This window comes from Monodon monoceros, unplaced genomic scaffold (assembly GCF_005190385.1).
Source record: "Monodon monoceros isolate NGI ecotype Baffin Bay Population unplaced genomic scaffold, NGI_Narwhal_1 Super_Scaffold_18, whole genome shotgun sequence".
In the NCBI taxonomy this organism is placed as follows: domain Eukaryota; kingdom Metazoa; phylum Chordata; class Mammalia; order Artiodactyla; family Monodontidae; genus Monodon; species Monodon monoceros.
Genome location: NW_021703774.1, coordinates 5,312,083 through 5,332,232, shown reverse-complemented (window position 1 = coordinate 5,332,232; position 20,150 = coordinate 5,312,083). Strand labels below are relative to the sequence as shown.

General features: G+C 38.1%; 1 protein-coding gene across 6 annotated transcripts in view; it reads left to right on the top strand.

The window, feature by feature from the left end:
- The window catches only part of LOC114898206 (complement factor H-like), a 118,362-nt gene that overhangs the window by 35,257 nt on the left and 62,955 nt on the right, over window positions 1-20,150 (top strand). The gene's annotated exons all lie outside the window — the stretch shown is intronic.

The window sequence follows — 20,150 nt, the reverse complement described above, 5'->3', positions numbered from 1 at the left end:
GGACCTAGAGTCTGTCATACAGAGTGAAGTAAGTCAGAAAGAGAAAAGCAAATACCGTATGCTAAAACATATATATGGAATCTAAGAAAAAGAAAAAGGGTCATGAAGAACCTAGGGGTAAGACAGGAATAAAGACACAGACCTACTAGAGAATGGACTTGAGGATATGGGGAGGGGGAAGGGTAAGCTGTGACAAAGTGAGAGAGTGGCATGGACATTATACACTACCAAATGTAAGGTAGATAGCTAGTGGGAAGCAGCTGCATAGCACAGGGAGATCAGCTCAGTGCTTTGTGACCACCTAGAGGGGTGGGATAGGGAGGGTGGGAGGGAGGGAGATGCAAGAGGGAAGAGATATGGGAACATATGTATATGTATAGCTGATTCACTTTGTTATAAAGCAGAAACTAACACACCATTGTAAAGCAGTTATACTCCAATAAAGATGTTAAAAAAATAAACTTGGTTAGACTATGACTGTCCCAGATTAAAACAAAAAAAAAAAATCAAAGAAAAGAGAATACTTCCAAACTCATTTTGTGAGCTCAGCATCAGTCTGATAGCAAAGCTAAAGATACCATAAGCAGAGAAAACTATAGCTAAAGGTACCATAAGCAGAGAAAACTATCTGAACACAGATGCAAAACATTGTAGTACAATGATAAAAGAAATTAGACATAGATAAATGGAAACATATCCAGTGCTAGTGCATCAGAAGCTTGAGTGTTGTTAAAATATCCCTACTACCCAAAGTGATGGACAGATGCAATTCAGTCCCTACCAAAATCCCACTGGTGTTCTTTACAGAAATGGAAAAAAATCATAAAATTTGTATGGAACCACAAAAGGCCTGAATAGCCAAAGCAATCTTGAGCAAGAAAAAAAAGCTGAGGACATCATGCTTCCAGATTTCAAATATATTACAAAAATTACTGTAATCAAAATAGTATGCTACTGGCATAAAAACAAATATACAGTCCAATGGAAGAGAATACAAAGCCCAGAAATAAATCCATGCATTTATTAATAATACATAATTGAGACACAATCAACTTATCTATGACAAGGGTGCCTAGAATACACGAGTGGGAAAGGATAGTCTCTTCAAATAGTTTTACTGAAACTGGATATCCACATGCATAAGAAAAAAACTGGGACCTTATTTCACACCACATACAAAAATCAACTCAAAATATATTAAAGATTATATGTGAAGTCCCTTTATCATTATATAATGCCCTTCTTTGTCTTTTTGTTATAGACTTTGACTCTGGCTACCCCACCTTTCTTGGCATTTCCATTTGCAGGAAATATCTTTTTTCATCACCTCAATTTTAGTCTGTGTGTATCTTTTTTTTTTTTTTTTGCGGTACATGGGCCTCTCGCTGTTGTGGCCTCTCCCGTTGCGGAGCACAGGCTCCGGACACGCAGGCTCAGCGGCCATGGCTCACGGGCCCAGCTGCTCTGCGGCATGTGGGATCTTCCCGGACCGGGGCACGAACCCGTGTCCCCTGCATCGGCAGGCGGACTCTCAACCACTGCGCCACCAGGGAAGCCCTAGTCTGTGTGTATCTTTAGCAGGCAGCATATAATAGGGTCTTGTTTTTCTATCCAATCAGCCACCCTATGTCTTTTGATTGGAGCATTTAGTACATTGACATTTAGATTGATTATTGTTAGGTACGTACCTATTGCCATTTTCTTACATGTTTTTTCGTTGTTTTTGTAGTACTCTCTGTTTTGTTTTTTGTTTTTTTTTTATTTTTATTGGAGTATAGCTGATTTACAATGCTGTGTTAGTTTCAGGTGTACAGCAAAGTGAATCGATTATATATATACATATATATGTATGTATGTATATATATATCCATTCTTTTTCATATTCTTTTCCATATATGTTATTACAGAATATTGAGTAGAGTTCCCTGGGCCATACAGTAGGTCCTTATTAGTTGTCTATTTTTATATATACTAGTGTGTATGTGTATACATTAACCCCAATCTCCTAATTTATCACTTCTCCCTGTATTTCCCCTTTGGTAACCATAAGTTTGATTTTGAGATCTGTGAGTCTGTTTCTGTTTTGTGAATAAGTTCATTTGTATCATTTTTTTAGATTCCGCATATAAGTGATATCATACAATATTTCTCTTTCTCTGTCTGACTTACTTCACTCAGTATAACAATCTCTAGGTCCATCCATGTTGCTGCAAATAGCATTATTTCGTTCTTTTTTATAGCTGAGTAATATTCATATATATATATAAAATACCATTATATATATATGGTGTGTGTATATATATATATGGTGTGTGTGTGTATATATATATATATAATATATATATGTATTATATATATATACCACATCTTTATCCATTCATCTGTCAACAGACATTTAGGTTGCTTCCATGTTTTGGCTGATGTAAATAGTGCTTTAATGAGCATTGGAGTGCATGTATATTTTCGAATTATACTTTTCTCCAGATATATGCCCTGGAGTGGGATTGCTGCATCATATGGTAGCTCATATTCAGTTTTTTAAGGAACCACCATACTGTTGTCCATAATGGTTGTACCAGTTTACATTCACACCAACAGTGTAGGAGGGTACCCTTTTCTCCGCACCCTCTCCATCATTTATAGTTTGTAGATTTTTTGATGATGGCCATTTTGACTGGTGTGATGTGTTACCTCATTGCAGTTTTGATTTGCATTTCTCTAATAATTGGTGATGTTGAGCATCTTCATGTGCCTCTTGGCCATCTGTATGTCTTCTTTGAAGAAATGTCTATTTAGATCTCTTGCTGATTTTTTTTATTGGGTTGGATTTTTTTTTTTGATATTAAGCTGCATGAGCTGGTTCTATATTTTGGAGCTTAATCCCTTGTCGGTCACTTTGTTTGCAAATATTTTCTCCCATTCTGTGGGTTGTCTTTTCATTTTGTTTATGGTTTCCTTTGCTGTGCAAAAGCTTTTAAGTTTAACTAGGTCCCATTTCTTTATTTTTGTTTTTATTTTCATTACTCTAGGAGGTGGGTCAAAAAAGATATTGCTGTGATTTATGTGAGAGAATGTTCTGCCTGTGTTTTTCTTCAAGAGTTTTATAGTATCTGGTCTTACATTTAAGTCCTTAATCCATTTTGAGTTTATTTTTCCATAAGGTGTTAGGGAGTGTTCTGATTTCATTAGTTTACATGTAGCCATCCAGTTTTCCCAGCACCACTTATTGAAGAGACTGTCTTTTCTCCATTGTATATTCTTGCCTCCTTTGTTATAGATTAGTTGAACATATGTGCATGGTTCTATCTCTGGACTTCTTATCCTGTTCCATTGATCTATATTTCTGTTTTTGTGCCAGTACCATACTGTCTTGATTACTGTAGCTTTGTAGTATATTCTGAAGTCCAGGAGCCTGATTCCTCCAACTCCATTTTTCTTTCTCAAGATTTCTTTAGCTATGCATGGTCTTTTGTGTTTCCATACAAATTGTAAAATTTTTTATTCTAATTCTGTGAAAAATGCCATTGGTAATTTGATAAGAATTGCATTGAATCTGTAGATTGCTTTGGGTAGTATAGTCATTTTCACAATATTCATTCTTCCAGTGCAAGAACATCATATATCTCTCCATCTCTTTTTGTCATCTTTGATTTCTTTCATCAGTGTCTCATAGTTTTCTGCATACAGGTCTTTTGTTTCCTTAGGTAGGCTTATTCCTAGGTATTTTATTCTTTTGCTTACAGTGGTAAATGGGATTGCTTCCTTAATTTATCTTTCTGATCTTTCATTGTTAGTGTACAGGAATGCCAGAGTTTTCTGTTCTTTAATTTTGTATCCTGCAAATTTACCAAATTCATTGATTAGTTCTAGTAGTTTTCTGGTGGCATCCTTAGGATTTTCTGTGTATAGTATCATGTCTTCTGTGAACACTGACAGTTTTACTTCTTTTCAAAAGTGTATTCCTCTTATTTCTTTTTCTTCTCTGATTGCCATGGCTAGGACTTCCAATTTGAATAATAGTGGTGAGAGTGAACATCCTTGTCTTGTTCCTGATCTTAGAGGAAATGCTTTCAGTTTTTCACCATTGAGAATGATGTTTGCTGTGGGTTTGTTGTATATGGCCTTTATTATGTTAAAGCACGATCCCTTTATGCCCACTTTCTGGAGATTTTTTATCATAAATGGGTGTTGAATTTTGTCAAAAGCTTTTCCTGCATCTATTGAGATGATCAAATGGTTTTTCTTCTTCAATTTGTTAATATCGTGTATCACATTGATTGATTTTCATATATTGAAGAATCCTTGCATCCCTGGCATAAATCCCACTTGATCATGGTGTATGATCCTTTTAATGTGCTGTTGGATTCTGTTTGCTAGTATTCTGTTGAGGATTTTTGCATCTATGTTCATCAGTGATATTGGCCTGTAATTTTCTTTTTCTGTGATATCTTTGTCTGGTTTTGTTATCAGGGCGATGGTGGCTTCATAGAATGAGCTTGGGTGTGTACCTTTCTCTGCAACTTTTTGGGAGCGTTTGAGAAGGATGGGTGTTAGCTTTTCCCTAAAAGTTTGATAGAATTTTCCCATGAAGCCAGCTGCCCTGGACTTTTGTTTGTTGGAAGATTTTTAATTACAATTTCAATTCCATTATTTGTGATTGTTCTGTTTATATTTTCTATTTCTTCCTGGTTCAGTCTTGGAAGGTTGCACCTTTCCAAGAATTTGTCCATTTCTTCGTGTTTGTCCATTTTATCGGCATATAGTTGTTTGTAGTAGTCTCTTATAATCCTTTGTATTTCTGCAGTGTCAGTTTGGATTTCTCCTTTTTCATTTCTAATTTTATTGATTTGAGCCTTCTCCCTTTTTTTCTTGATAAGTATGGCTAAAGGTTTATCAATTTTGTTTATCTTCTCAAAGAACTAGCTTTTAGTTTCATTGATTTTTGCTATTGGTTTCTTCATTTCTATATCATTTATTTCTGCTTTGATTACTTTCTTCGTACTAACTTTGGGTTTTGTTTGTTCTTCTTTCTCTAGTTGCTTTAGGTGTAAGTTTAGATTGTTTATTTGAAACTTTTCTTGTTTCCCAAGGTAGGATTGAATTGCTATAAAATTCCCTGCTAGAACTATTTTTTGCTGCATCTGATAGGTTTTGGGTCGTCATGTTTTTGTTGTCATTTGTTTCTATGAATTTTTTGATTTCCTCTTTTATTTCTTCAGTAATTTCTTGGTTATTTAGTAGTGTATTGTTTAGCCTCCGTGTGTTTGTATTTTTTAGTTTTTTCCTGTAATTGATTTCTAATTTAATAGCATTGTTTTTGGAAAAGATGCTTGAAAGGATTTCAATTTTCTTGAATTTACTGAGACTTGATTTGTGACTCAAGACGTGATCTATCCTGGAATTTTCTGTGTGCACTTGAGAACAAAGTGTATTCTGCTGCTTTTGGGTAGGATGTCTTAGAAATATCAGTTAAGTCTGTTTGGTCTATTGTGTCATTTAAAGCTTGTGCTTCCTTATTTATTTTCTGTCTGGATGATCTGTCCATTGGTGTAAGTGGGGTGTTAAGTCCCCCACTATTATTGTGTTACTGTCGACTTCCCCTTTTATGGCTGTTAGCATTTGCCTTATGTATTGAAGTGCTCCTATGTTGGGTGCACAAATATTTATAATTGTTAAATCTTCTTCTTGGATTGATCCCCTGATCATTAGGTAGTGTCCTTTAATGTCTCTTGCAACAGTCTTTATTTTAAAGTCTATTTTATCTGATATGAATATTGCTACTCCAGGTTTCTTTTGATTTTCATTTGCATGGAATAACTTTTTCTCTCCCCTCACTTTCAGTCTGTATGTGTCCCTAGATCTGAAGTGGGTGTCTTTTAGGCAGCATATATATGGGTCTTGTTTTTGTATCCATTCGGCCAGTTTGTGACTTTTGGTGGGCATTTAATTCATTTACATTCAACGTTATTATCAATATGTATTTTCCTACTACCATTTTCTTAATTGTTTTGGGTTTGTTTTTGTGGGCCTTTTTCTTCTCTTGTGTTTCCCACCTAGAGAATTTCCTTCAGCATTTGTTGTAAAGCTGATTTGGTGGTGCTGAATTCTCTTAGCTTTTGCTTGTCTGAAAAGCTTTTGATTTCTGTGTTGAATCTGAATGAGATCCTTGCTTGGTATTATAATCTTGGTTGTAGGTTTTTCCCTTTCATCGTTTTAAATATATCCTGTCAATTCCTTCTGGCCTGCAGAGTTTCTGATGAAAAATCAGCTGATAACCGTATGGGGATTCCCTTGAACATTATTTGTTGCTTTTCCCTTGCTGCTTTTTGTATCTTTTCTTTGAATATAATTTTTGTTAGTTTGATTAATGTGTGTCTTGGCATGTTTCTCCATGGGTTTATCCTGTATGGGACTCTCTGTGCTTCCTGGACTTGTAGTTTAGTTTTATAAACTAAAACTAAAACTTATAGTTTTTGCCTATGATCTCTTCAAATATTTTCTCAGACCCTTTCTGTTTCTCTTATTCTTCTGAGACCCCTACAGTTTGAATGTTGGTTTGTTTAATGTTGTCCCAGAAGTCTCTGAGACTGTCCTCATTTCTTTTCATTCTTTATTCTGCTCCTTGACAGTTATTTCCACCATTCTATCTTCAAGCTCACTTATTTTTTCTTCTGCCTCAGTTACTTTGCTATTGATTCCTTATAGTGTATTTTCCATTTTCCATTATTTTGTTTTTCACCACTGTTTGTTTATTCTTTAGTTCTTCTAGGTCCTTATTAAACATTTCTTGTATTTTTTTAATCCATTCTTCCATTCTATTTCTGAGATTTTGGATCATCTTTACTATCATTACTCTGAATTGATTTTCAGGTAGGTTGCTTTTTTTCCTCTTCATTTATTTGGTCTTTTAGGTTTTTACCTTGCTCCTTTGTCTGTGACATATTTTTTGTCATCTCATTTTTTATTTTGATGGGTAGGGCTGTGTTCATGTCTTGCTGGTTGTTTGGCCTGCTGTGTCCAGCACTGGAGTTTGTAGGCAGTTGAGTGGAGCCAGATCTGGGTGCCGAGATGAGGACCTCTGCGAGATCTCATACCAATTAATATTCCCTGGGTCCTGAAATTCACCGTTAGTCCAGTGGTTTGGACTCGTCACTCTCACCACAGGAGCTCAGACCCAATCCCTGGCCTGGGAATGAAGACCCTGCAAGCCATGCAGCATGGCAAAAAAAAAAAAAAAGAAAGAAAAGAAAAGAAGGCCAGAAAAAGCCTTGGGGGTGGTGGGGATTAGGCTCAGGGCCTGTGCTGCCAGAGGGGGCCCAGGAGTGCAGAGTTTCAGGCCCAGGCCTCCAGCAGGTTTGCCGGGTCAGAGTGGGCAGGGGAGACACTGGTCATGTTCCCTTCTTATCTCCCGATGCCCTGAAGGTCTCTCCCCATTCCCACTGATTCCCTCATTGTGAGTTGGCCCCTCCAAGCATGGTAATGCCTCCCCTGCCCCAGCTGCCCCTCAGGCATGCCCATCCCATCCCGCCTCCACTTTTCCTCTCCTCCTCCTCACCCCCTCCACGTCCTACCTCGTCACATAGGGGTTCCTCCCTTCCCCTTAGTTGTCCAAGGTCCCCCACCAGCGCCTCCTAGGTGCCCTAGTTATGAGGAGACACGAACTCTGCGTCTCCTACTCCTCCATCTTATCCATCCTATGCCTTTTTATTGAAGAATGTAGTCCATTTTTATTTAGAGTAATTATTGATAGGTAATGACTTACTAATACCATCTCTTTTTTTAAGACTCTTTTGTAGTTTCCTAATTCCTTTCTTCCTCTCTGACTGCCTTCCTTTGTGAATTAATGATTTTTATAGTGGTATGCTTTTAATAAGCTTCTCTTTACCTTTTGTGAACCTAGTGTGGTTTCTTGCTTTGTGTTTACCATGAGACTTAAATAAAACATCTTACAGAGACAGCGGTCTATTTTATACTGATGAAACGTGAGCATCAACCACATACAAAAACTCTTTCCTTTTACCCTCCACCCTTTTATATTTTTGATGTCATGATTTGCCTCTTTTTATAGTGGGTACTTATTAGCCAATAGTTGTTGCTATCATTTTTATATTCTTGTCCTTTAACTTTAATATGTTAAGTGTTTAACATTCCATATCAAAGTACTATAGTATTCTGAATGTGACTGTATACGTAAATTTACCAGTGTATTGTGTATTTTCATGTTATTAATTAGCATTCTTTTACTTTACCTTGAATAACTCCTTTCAGTGTTTCTAGTAAGACAGGACTACTGGTGTTCAGTTCCCTCAGTATTTGTTGGTCTGGGGAAGTCTTTATCTTCCATTCATTTCCAAATGACATTTTCCAAATAAAGTATTCTTGGTTGGCAATTTTCTCTTTCAGCACTTGGCTTTCTCCTGGCCCACTAGGTTTCTGCTGGGAAATCTACTTAGAGCCATATGAGGGTTCTGTTGTAAGTTCCAAGGTCTCTTTCTCATGATACCTTTAAGACTTCTCTTTTTTTCTTTGATATTTTTCTGTTTTATTATAACATGTGTTGTAGAGGACCTTTTTATGTTGATTTTATTTGGTCACCTAAAAATGTCATGAACTTAGATATTCAAATCTCACCCTTGATTTGGGAAGTTTTCAGCCATTATTTCTTTAAATAAGCTTTCTGCCCCCATCTCCACCTTTTCTCCTCTGGAACTTCAATAATTCACAGATTGGTTCTGTTGATGACATACCATATATCATGTAGCCTTTCTTAATTCTTTTTCATGCTTTTTTCTTTGTTCTCCTCTGACTGGATAACTTCGTTATATCTGTCATCTATCTTACAGATTCCTTCTTCTGCTTGTTTCATTCTGTTGTTGATGCTACTCTATTGCATTTTCATTGCATCATTGGAATTTTCAGCACCAGAATTTCTCTTTGGTTCTTTATTTGGATTTCTATCTTTTTGGTAAACTGCTCATTTTGTTCATGTATTGTTTTCTTGATGTTTTTCAGTTGTCTTCCTGTATTTTCTGGTAGCACATTGAGTTATTTAAAACAGCTATTTTGAATTCTCCATTGGGTAAATCACAGATCTCCAATCTTTGAGTTTGAATACTGAAGATTGTTGTGATACTTTGTTGATGCCATATTACTTGATTTCATGTTCCTTGAAGTTTAGTGTTGTTGTGTTTGCTTTGGAAGTACCAGTCTCCTTTGGGGGTGAGAAAACTTCCTTCAGCCCTGCTACAGACTTTTAGACTATCTCAGATCTTCTATGGGAACACCAGCTCACACTTCTTCTCCCTCTAGTGGCAGAACTTCCGTGCTTGTGTGCCTTGTCTAGATCCTACAATGCACCAGGATGGGTGCTGACAGCCTGTCTTTTGTTTCCCCAAAGATAGCACTACATCTTAATCTTGTATTCTCTCCCTGGCCCACAGATTTGAGCCAGATTTCTGTGTGTGCTCACTAGCTGTCTATCAAAGCTTGCTTTTACCTCCAATGTCACTTGTGCCCACAGGGGCTGGCCACAAGATGGGAGGGTGTGTGAGTGAGGCAGACAGAGCCCTGAAGGGACCAGTGGGCCAGTTGAGTGAATAAGAAGGTGAGGCATTCCCAGCAGCTTTTGAGTGAGTTCTTCGATGGAGTTTGCAATGCAGTTAGTAGGATCAGCCTCCCTTTAATGCTCTGTAAGTGTCCTGTCTTCTGCTCTCATAGCCTCTTCGTGACTCCCAGACATATAGCTCATTATTAGTACTCTGGACGGAATGAAAGAGAAATGAGCCTTTTGGCAGATCCCATACAGATGAGGAAGCTGCAAAATCATACACACACTCCCCCTTTCCCGTGTGGGAGAAATCAGGGGCCCAGGAAGTTTTCTATTAGCCTTAAGCTGTGCCTCCTTTGGGGGAGGGGTGATGAAGGTAAAGTTGAGCTGTTCCTCTTACCCAGTCCAATGAATCCAAACTTATATATTTTTTTCTCCAGTGTGTGCTGCAGCTCCTCCTGTGAAAACGTGGACTTTCACATAAGTACTCTCCTCCATGTGTGACTGTTTAAGACAGTGTTTCCAGTGACTACTGGACTGAGGCTGAGAGAGGATAGAGCTGGTTCAAGGGCCACTGCAGACACCACAGTCAGGACAGAGATCTCTCTGCCTTTTATTTCATGTGTATGTGGGTGAGACACCTCCTGGGTCCCTTGGCATATTGTGTTGAGTCCCACACCTCCCTCAAAGACAGGTTTGTTTGTGGATGGATGTCAAATTTCTGTTGTCAGTTCAGGAACAAAAACAATGAATGTCTTGTGCCACCATGATCCCATGTTTTCTGGTAAGGGTTTAAAGTTTATTTTGTCTAACACAAATATAACTAACCCTGCTTTCTTTTGGTTACCATTTTCATGGAATATCATTTTTCATCCTTATATTTTCAGCCTGTGTTTTTCCTTAAAGTTAGTTTCTTATAGAAAACATAAAGGTGGATCTTGTATTTTTATCCATGCATCCAGTTTATGTCTTTTAGTGTTGCATTTAATATATTTACATTTAAAGTATTTTTGTTGATTTTTTTTTTTTGTGTGTGTGTGTGTGTGTGTGTGTGGTACGCGGGCCTCTCACTGTTGTGGCCTCTCCCATTGCGGAGCACAGGCTCAGCAGCCATGGGTCATGGGCTCAGCTGCTCCACGGCACGTGGGATCTTCCCGGACCGGGGCATGAACCCATGTCCCCTGCATTGGGAGGCAGACTCCCAACCACTGCGCCACCAGGGAAGCCCGATAATTTTTTACTTTTATCATTTTATTACTTATTTTCTGTTTGCCTTGTAGTTCTTTTGTCTCTCTTTTTCTTTCTTGCTATCTTCCTTTGTTTCATTGGGTTTGTTTCCTTATTTGTTTGTTTATTTGTCAGTTTAAGTAGGCTTTGATTCCTTTCTCTTTTCCTTGATGTAATGTATAGGTATACTCTTGTTGGGGCTTACATAAAATATCTAATTTTTACAGTTGTAAACTTTTATCTCTCTCCCCTTCCATGTTAAGTTGTTGACACCACAATTTACATCCAATTTTGTTTGTAACCATTTATATAATTTGTTATATTTATTCATAATACTTTTGCCTTTTAACTTTTATACTAGCATTAAAAGTGATTTGGGGGGGCAGTGTCAAGGTGGTGTTGTGTGGAGACGTGGAGTTAGCATCTCCCCACCGCTAGCGTGCCTGCTGGCTGCTGGTGGGGGATTCTGACCCCCCAGGAGACAGGAGGAACCCCCAAGTGAACGTTTAGGATGTGGGGGGATGGAAGGGGGAGGAGAAGTTGAGGCCAGACAGGATTGGCACCCCGGAGGTCAGGGAGATCAGGAGAGGCAGGTGGGAGGGACACTTGGGAGGAGCGGGAGAGGAGCAGAAGGCAATGGCCCCACCCACTCGAGCCCAGGAAGCCTGCTGGGCTCCCAGGTGAGGTCCCCTGCCCTCTGAGACCAGGGTGGGGGACACGCCTGTGCCCCTTCAGTTGCTTGAGCCTAAGCACCACCCCCCACAGCTCCCAGGGCCTTTTCTAGCCCTGTGGGTCCTAAGCATAGGCCCTGCCCACCACCCAAACTTCGCCCTTGCTTAGGCCCCACCCTCCACAGCCAAGGCTTTCCTCCTCCTTTTTTTTTCTCTTTTTTTTTTTCTTCTTTTCTCTCCTCCGCTTTTGTAGTATTGTGGTACTGATGTACCTCCCAGTTGTTGATTCATCTGTATTTTTATTTTTATATTCTTTCTAATATATCTGTTAGTTTCCTAGTCTAATTTTATTTTTTACTTTGTTATTGTTCTCTTTTTATTTACCACCCCATGTGGCTTGGGGGATCTTGGATGCCCCATGAGGCAGGGATTGGGCAAATCTTCTTCCGTGGGAGCTCCAAGTCCAAACCATGGGACTAAAAGAGAACCTAAGACCGCAGGGAATATTCATCAGAGTGAGGTCTCAGGGAGGTCCTCATCTCAGCATCAAGACCCAGGTCTACCCAACATCCTATAAACTCCAGTGTTGGAAGCCTCAGGCCAAACAACAGTAAGATAGGAACACAGTCCCACTCATTAAAAAAAATTAAAAAAACAGACAGCAAAAAAATATGTCACAGATGAAGGAGCAAGGTAAAAAGTACAAGACCAAATAAATGAAGAGGAAATAGGCAATCTACCTGAAAAATAATACAGAGTAATGATAGTAAAGATGATCTAGAATCTCGGAAATAGAATGGAGGCACAGATTGAGACGATACAAGAAATGTTTAACAAAGATCTAGAAGAACTAAAGAACAAACAAAAAGAGATGAACAACACAAAAACTGAAATGAAAAATACACAAGAAGGAATCAGTAACAAAACAAATGAGGCAGAAGAAGAAATAAGTGAGCTGAAAGACAAAATGGTGCAAATAACTGCTGAGGAGCAGAATAAAGAAAAAAGAATGAAAACAATGAAGACAATCTCAGAGACCTCTGGGACAACACTAAACATACCACATTCGAATTATAGGAGTCCCAGAAGAGGAATAGAAAAAGAAAGGGTCTGAGAAAATATTTGAAGAGATTATAGTGGAAAACTTCCCTAACATGGGAAAGAAAATAGTCACTCAATCCCAGGAAGCACAGAGAGTCCCATACAGGATAAACCCATGGAGAAACACACTAAGTCATATATTAATCAAAGTATCAAAAATTAAATTCAAAGAAAAACACTAAAAGCAGAAAGGGAAAAGCAACAAATAACGTTCAAGGGAATCCCCATAAGGGTATCAGCTGATTTTTCAGCAGAAACTCTACAGGCCACAAGGGATTGGCAGGATATACTTAAAGTGATGAAAGAGAAAAACCTACAACCAAGATTACTCTACCTGCAAAGATCTCATTCAGATTCGATGGAGAAATCAAAAGCTTTTTCTGACAAGCAAAAGCTAAGAAAATTCAGCACCACCAAACCAGCTTTACAACAAATGCTAAAGAAACTTCTCTAGGTGGGAAACACAAGTGAAGAAAAAGACCCACAAAAACAAACCCAAAATAATTGAGAAAATGGTAATAGGAGCATACATATCAATAATAACCTTGAATGTAAATGGGTTAAATGCCCCAATCAAAAGACACAGACTGGCTGAATGGATACAAAAACAAGACTCATATATATGCTGTCTACAAGAGACCCACTTCAGACCTAGGGACACATACAGATTGAAAGTGAATGGATGGAAAAAGATATTCCATGAAAATGGAAATCAGAAGAAAGCTGGAGTAGCGTTACTTGTATCAGATAAAATAGACTTTAAAATAAAGCCTATTACAAGAGATAAGGAGGGACACTGCATAATGATCAAAGGATCAATCCAAGAAGAAGATATAACAATTATAAATGGTTATGCACTCAACATAGGAGCACTTCAATACATAAGGCAAATGTTAACAACCATAAAAAGAGAAATTGACAGTAACAAAATAATAGTAGGGGACTTTAACACCCCACTTACACTGATGGACAGATCATCCAGACAGAAAATAAATAAGGAAACACAAGCTTTAAATGACACAATAGGCCAGATAGATTTAATTGATATTTATAGAACATTCCACCCAAAAGTGGCAGAATACACTTTCTTCTCAAGTGCACATGGAACATTCTCCAGGATAGATCACATCTGGGGTCACAAATCAAGCCCTGGAAAATTTAAGAAAATTGAAATTGTATCAAGCATCTTTTCTGACCACAACACTATAGGATTGGAAATCAATTACAGGAAAAATACTGTAAAAAACACAAATACATGGAGGCTAAACAGTGCACTACTAAATAACCGAGAGATCACTGAAGAAATCAAAAAATACCTAGAAACAAATGACAACAAAAACATGATGACCCAAAACCTATGGGACACAGCAAAAGCCATCTAAGAGGGAGGAAAGTTTATAGCAATTCAATCTCACCTCAAGAAACAAGAAAAATCTCAAGTAAACAATCTAACCCTACACTTAAAACAGCTAGAGAAAGAAGAACAAAGAAAACCCAAACTCAGTAGAAGGAAAGAAATAAAGATCAGAGCAGAAATAAATGAAATAGAAACAAAGAAAACAATAGCAAAGATCAATAAAACTAAAAGCTCGTTCTTTGAGAAGATAAACAAAATTGATAAACCTTTAACCAAACTTATCAAGAAAAAAAGGGAGAAGACTCAAATCAATAAAATTAGAAATGAAAAAGAAATCAAAACTGACACTGCAGAAATACAAAGGATTATAAGAGACTACTACAAACAACTATATGCTGATAAAATGGACAAACACGAAGAAATGGACAAATTCTTAGAAAGATGCAACCTTCCAAGACTGAACCAGGAAGAAATAGAAAATATAAACAGAACAATCACAAATAATGGAATTGAAATTGTAATTAAAAATCTTCCAACAAACAAAAGTCCAGGGCAGTTGGCTTCATGGGAAAATTCTATCAAACTTTTAGGGAAGAGCTAACACCCATCCTTCTCAAATGCTCCCAAAAAATTGAAGAGAAAGGTACACACCCAAGCTCATTCTATGAAGTCACCATTGCCCTGATACCAAAACCAGACAAAGATATCACAGAAAAAGAAAGTTACAGGCCAATATCACTGATGAACATAGATGCAAAAATCCTCAACGGAATACTAGCAAACAGAATCCAACAGCACATTTAAAGGATCATACACCATGATCAAGTGGGATTTATCCCAGGGATGAAAGTATTCTTCAATATACGCAGATCAACCAGTGTGATACACCACATTCACAAATTAAGGAATAAAAACCATTTGATCATCTCAATAGATGCAGAAAACTCTTTTGACAAAATTCAACAGCAATTTATGATAAAAACTCTCCAGAAAATGGGCATAGAAGGAACTTACCTCAATATAATAAAGGCCATATATGACAAACCCACAGCAAGCATCATAATTATGAAAAACTGAAAGCATTTCCACTAAGATCAGGAGCAAGACAAGGATGTTCACTCTTGCCACTCTTCTTCAACATAGTTTTGGAAGTCCTAGCCATGGCAATCAGAGAAGAAAAAGAAATAAAAGGAGTATACATTGGAAAAGAAGTAAAACTGTCAGTGTTCACAAATGACATGATACTATACATAGAAAATCCTAAAGATGACACCAGAAAACTACTAGAACTAATAAATGAATTTGGTAAACTTGCAGGATACAAAATTAATGCACAGAAATCTCTGGCATTCCTATACACCAACAATGAAAAATCTGAAAGAGAAGTTAAGGAAACACTCCCATTTACCATTGCAACAAAAAGAATAAAATATCTAGGAATAAACCTGCCTAAGGAGGCAAAAGACTTGTACTCAGAAAACTATAAAACACTAATGAAAGAAATCAAAGATGACATAAACAGATGGAGAAATATATCATGTTCTTGGATTGGAAGAATCAGTATTGTGATAATGACTACATTACCCAAAGCAATCTACAGATTCAATGCAATCCCTATCAAACTACCAATGGCATTCTTCACAGAATTAGAACAAAAAATTTTACAATTTGTAGGGAAACACAAAAGACCCCAAATAGCCAAAACAATCTTGAGAAAGAAAAACGGAGTTGGAGGAATCAGGCTCCCCGACTTCAAACTATACCACAGAGCTACAGTAATCAAGACAGTATGGTACTGGCATAAAAACAGAAATATAGATCAATGCTACAGCATAGAATGCCCAGAGATAAACCCACACACATATGGGCAACTAAGTTATGACAAAGGAGGCAAGAACATTCAATAGAGAAAAGACAGCCTCTTTAATAAATGGTGCTGGGAAAACGGTACAGCTACATGTAAAAGAATGAAATTAGAACACACCTTAGCAACATACACAAAAATAAACTCGAAATGGATTAAAGACTTAAATGTAAGACCAGACACTATAAACTCTTAGAGGAAAAACACTCTTTGATATAAACCACAGCAAGATCTTTTTTCACCCACCTATTAGAGTAACAGAAACAAAAACAAAAATAAACAAATGGTACATAATTAAACTTAAAAGCTTTTGCACAGCAAAGGAAACCATAAACAAGACAAAAAGACAACCCTCAGAATGGGAGAAAATATTTGCAAAGAAACAACAGAGAAAGGATTAATCTCCAAAATATACAAACAGCTCATGGAGCTCAATATCAAAAAAACAAAAAATCCAGTTAAAAAATGAGCAGAAGACCTAAATAGACATTTCAACAAAGAAGACATACAGATGGCCAAGAGGCACATGAAAAGATGCTCAACATCACTAATTATTCGAGAAATGCAAATCAAAACTGCAATGAGGTATCACCTCACACCAGTCAGAATGGCCATTATCAAAAAATCTAGAAACAATAAATGCTGGAAAGGGTGTGGTGAAAAGGGAACCCTCCTGCACTGTTGGTGGGAATGTAAATTGATACAACCACTATGGAAAATAGTAAGGAGGTTCCTTCAAAAACTAAGAATAGAACTACCATATGACCCAGAAATCCCACTACTAGGCATATACCCTGAGAAAACCATAATTCTAAAAGAGACATGTACCACACAATGTTCATTGCAACACTATTTACAATAGCCAGGAGATGGAAGCAACCTAAATGTCCATCGACAGATGAATGGATAAAGAAGATGTGGCACATATATACAATGGAATATTACTCAACCATAAAAAGAAACGAAATTGAGTTATTTTTAGTGAGGTGGATGGACCTAAGAGTCTGTCATACAGAGTGAAATAAGTCAGAAAGAGAAAAAAAAATACTGTATGCTAACACATATATATGGAATCTATATATAAAAAAAAAGGTACTGATGAACCTAGTTGCAGGGCAGGAATAAAGATGTAGACATAGAGAATGGACTTTGAGGATACGGGGTGGGAGGGGGAGCTAGGGCAAAGTAAGGGTAGCATCGACATATATACACTACCAAATGTAAAATAGCTAGTGGGAAGCAGCAGCATAGCACAGGGAGATCAGCTCAGTGCTTTGCAGTGACCTAGAGGGGTGGGATAGGGATGGTGGGAGGGAGGCTCAGGAGGGAGGGGATATGGGGTCATATGTATGCATATGGCTGATTCACTTTGTTGTACAACAGAAACTAACACAGTATTGTGAAGCAATTATACTCCAATAAAGATCTATTTTTAAAAAAACTTATTTACCCATCACTGTATTCTATATTTGTCTCTATATTTACCATTACCAATGAGTGTCATACTTTCTTATGCTATTGTGCTGGTGTTTAGCACCCTTCTTTTTCGACTTGAAGAACTGCCTTTAATATTTCTTGGTATGCACATCTAGTGGCGATAAACTCCCTAAGCATTTGTGTGTCTGGTCATATTTGTACCTCCCCTTTATTTGTGATGGTCCAATTTGCTGGTATAGTATTCTTAGCAGTTTTTTCTTTCAGCACTTTGAGTGTATCATCCCACTCCCTTCTGGCCTTCAGCGTTTCTGCTGTAAAATCACCTGGTGGTTTTACGGTTCCCTTCTTTGTGATGTTTCCTATTGCTGATTCAATATTTTACTTTGTCTTTGACTCTAGACAACCTGATTATGTGTATCAGTCGGGGGGAGGGTTGTATTTTTTGCAGTTCATCTCACTTCATTCGGGCTTAGTGGACCTGAATGTCTATTTCCTTTCCCAGATTTAGTGCATTTTCAGTTGTTTTAATATGTTTGGTTCAGTTTTCTGCTCCTTTCCCTCTCTATTGTCCTTCTCAGTCTTCTGTAACATATATAGTGATCATTTTGGCAGTGTCCCATAAGTGCCGTAACCTATGATCACTTTTTTACTGTTTTTTTCTTTTTGCTCTTCTGACTCAATTACTTTTAGTGACCTCTGCGTCCACTGATCCTTTTTTCTGCTTGTTCTAGTCCGTTGTTGAACCCCTTTATTTAATTTTTCAGTTTATTTATCACATTTTCCAGTTCTACCATTTCTCTTTTGGTAATTTTTATATTTTCTATCTCTCTGTTGAAATTCTTACTTTGTAGATTTATTGCTCTCCTGTCCTGGGTAAGCATGTTTATGATGGCTATTTTGTGGGTTTTGGGGTTTCTGTTTGTTTGTTTGGGGTTTTTTTGCCATTGAAAAATGTATTTTATTTCTAAATATTCCCTAGTAATAAACCCACAAGCTTTAGTTACAAGAGGGCGAACATCAGAAGCAAGGGAAGAAGCTGAGTACTTAGGTTTGGACACGGGAGCTGCCCGTGACACTCACCTGGGACATATGTCAGGCCCAAACCACCTCTGCTTTACTCCTTTGTCAAATTTTTTGCTCTATGACTGCTATTTTGAATCTCTGTTGGGGAAATCACTGTAAATGTAAATCACCTGTCAGGTGATTTACATTTAGTTAGTGTTGGTTTATAGATACTTATCTTGTTCTTCTGACTGGAACGTATTTCTCTATTATTATTTTTCTCGAATCTCTGTGTTGATATCTGTGCATTAGATGAAACACCCACATCTCCTAGTCTTCACAGACTGGACTCATAAGTAGAAAGCCTTCATCAGTTAGCCTGGCCAGAGATTCTGGATGTCTCTCTAACTTCTATGCTCATCCAAACTGCTGTCTTTGTACCTAGCATCTTCCAGGGGTCTAGAGTATGCCAACTCCCATCTATGTCCTGAGACAGGTGACCTAGAAGCCAGAAAAGCTGCTGAAGCTGGGAGCTGGACTTTATCCCCTCACTCACTCTGCACTGAGCTGGGAAGAAGGGCTGTGGAAATGCCTGCATGCTCCTTCAAACCCTGTGCTCTTCTAAACCATGCTTTTGCTCTCTGTAGTCCCCAGGCACCAACAAATTCTGGGCTTCATCAGCTGTCAGAGAGAGGTTAGTTAGGAGCCAGTTCCTTAGGCAGCAGCCAGAAAAGACGAGGGTTTAGGGCTTCCCTGGTGGCGCAGTGGTTGAGAGTCTGCCTGCCAATGCAGGGGACACGGGTTCGTGCCCTGGTCTGGGAGGATCCCACATTCCGCAGAGCGGCTGGGCCCGTGAGCCATGGCCGCTGAGCCTGTGCGTCCGGAGCCTGTGCTCTGCAGTGGGAGAGGCCACAATAGTGAGAGGCCCGCATACCACACACACACGAAAAGAGGATGAGGGTCTAGATGTGTAGTCTAACTCCTTCCATGGAGAAACTGGGAGCTGCTCCCTTTGTACTAAGGTCGGAGATGACCTGTGAGCAGTGCTAGCACAGCCATTCCACTTTGTCCTCAGTAGTACCAGGAGACTGGAAATGCTGGGCCCTCCCAGAGGCAGGTGAGTTAGAAGCCAGACCCTGGACTAGCAGTTGGAAAACTGGAGCCCTAGATTGTGGTTCAAACTCTTTGCTCCTCCAGGAGAAGCTGGGAGTTGAGGGTTTCCTCCCAATTATATGGTGCTGTGCCTAGGTGGGATTTATTTTGAGAGTGTGTCTCAGTTTTTCCTAACAGTTAGGATTTTAGCATTTTCTCACTTACCTTGAACGCAGGAGTCTCTCAACCAGTGTTTTGAATAACGGGAGCTGATACGTGCATAGCTGTTAATTCAGTGTGTCTGTGGGGAGAGGTCGAGGCATCCTATTCCACCATCTTACTAATGTCACTCTATTCTTTCAAATTTATATATGTTGTGTTTGCTTTTCTTTTTATAGTTTTTAAGTAAAAGGAATTACTGATTTTCAATCATTGTTTTCTATTACAGATTTTCAATCTTTATTATTTTCTATTATTGCTATTTAATGTTAAATTTCCCCTCTCAGCACACTTTCATGTCATTTCATAAATCTCATAAAATTTTACTTATCATGTTTTTATTTTCATTCAATTCAAAATATTCAAAGTTTTCTCTTTTGATTTCTTCTTTATCCACGAGTTATTTAATAAATGAAGCTGAGCTCTGTGAAGAGACCTAGTAAGTGACAGAAATGTACTTTACTATTTCAAGTTTAGTTATACATAGTTTGACGAAGCATCATTTAGTCCTTTGTAGACTGAATACATGTGTTGATCATTGTCATCTCCATTGAACTCCATATATTGACATGGCTTTAAGCACCCAGTTTTGATGACAAACATTTCAAATTCTCAGATACAAAGGCTATGGTA